Raw genomic sequence first — 1,708 nt, forward strand, 5'->3', positions numbered from 1 at the left:
GTGGCTGGCTCCCTTTTGGGTACTGATTGTTTTCGTACGGATAGGAAGGAATGATGTATAATTGTAGGTCCATGGTACTTCTATAGTGCTGGGGGTGTGTGCTGCATTTAATGAAACAGACTTCCTTATGTCAACGTGCACAGCAATCACAAGGTAACAGAAATGGTATCTGCAATGACAGTGGGGGACAAGTAAAGACAAGGAGGGCTAGCATGAGATGAGATCTCGTTTGCTTCGCCCAACACAGGTCACCTGGCAGCTCTGACCTCATCAGCTTGCAGAGCAGAAGAGGTGGTGCTCCAAAGACATTTAGGCTTACAACACGACTCACCCTCATCCTAACTGTTCCCAGTTGGCAGGCTGGCAAGGATAAGGAGGCTGGATACTACTGATGATGAAAGGCAAGGGAATCAGGTTTACCGGGCAGATTCCATCCAAAAGGGACAATTTCAGGGAAAAACAACAGGATACATTAAGAGGTCCATATGGTTAAAACCTCATTGTAGAATTTTATACAATAGTCTGGGCTTATGGCCTATAGGACAGTCTTTTCCCCAAGCCCAAACTAACCACACAACTGAGCTGCCTTCCTGCAGTCTATTCAGGACGGAATTGGGTCAAATGGGCTGAACAGCAGGGTCACATCCTTGGGCTTTATTAAGGTCCTAGATTATGACTGGAATGGAGAGGACAGGTTCTGAGTATCCTTTTTTTCTTACCGCTTATATTCCTGGGACACATTCCAGCAACTTCTATGCAGCTTCCTGGTCCACTGTCTCCGGGCAGCTTTCCCAAGGTATCACCTCTTCTGTTGTATGATCTTCCCTGGTAGTCAGGGATCAGGTGGGACGTCCTGGTGGGCTATGTGGACAGACTGCTACATGAACAACTAGCTGTCTTCTGGCTTTCCCATGAGTCTCCCTGCCCTGTGTGACCGGGAACCTGCTGCAGAGGAAGGGCTCCTCTGAGGAGTGTTGTCGGCTACCTCTCAACCACGCATTCTAGGATGGCTGGCTTGCTGAGCCCCTGCTAGGCATGGCCAGAGGGCATTCGGTTTCTATCACAACTAAACAGGTGGATGGGTGGAGAAGGGGACACAGGTAGGGGTTACAGTCAGAAAGGTGGCCTACAGCTACACCCAGCTACTACAGAGCAGTCTGGTTGGCTTACAGATTTTCTGGACTTGACATCTGACCAGCTTTAATGGGATACCCAGCGCCTGAAGCAATACATTCTCATGATGAGAACCGGAGTCCAAACAGACCCACACCATTACCAGAGTCACACACAGGCTCTACATGCCAAACTTGAAGTTTCTGAGTGGTGGCCATAACAACATGGGTTGGGGATCAGGAAGCTAGGCTATAGCAGTGAGCAAGGGATTGGGAACCAGGCTGAGTACTTCACCTGGCTCATCAAGACTTCTCTGGGCTGCTGATGCCCATCTTCCTGCTAACCTTGGCGTGCCTACTGCTTGTGTTGTGCACAGCTACAGCACTGTACATGTACACACTTGGTATGAGCTACAGACTGATTGCTCTCATCAGGTGTGATGGCGTTCTTGCTGGCACTGCATCGTGTGGCCAGAGCAGGGTACACTTTAAACTCTAAAGGATAGAGGGTAAAAAAGAATCCTCACAGGTTTCCAAAGATACAGCTCCCCCCTCCTTTTACCAGGAAAAGGCTCCAGGCTCTTTGCTCCAGAGAA

The sequence above is a fragment of the Microtus pennsylvanicus genome, chromosome 1 (genome assembly GCF_037038515.1).
Source record: "Microtus pennsylvanicus isolate mMicPen1 chromosome 1, mMicPen1.hap1, whole genome shotgun sequence".
Taxonomy (NCBI): domain Eukaryota; kingdom Metazoa; phylum Chordata; class Mammalia; order Rodentia; family Cricetidae; genus Microtus; species Microtus pennsylvanicus.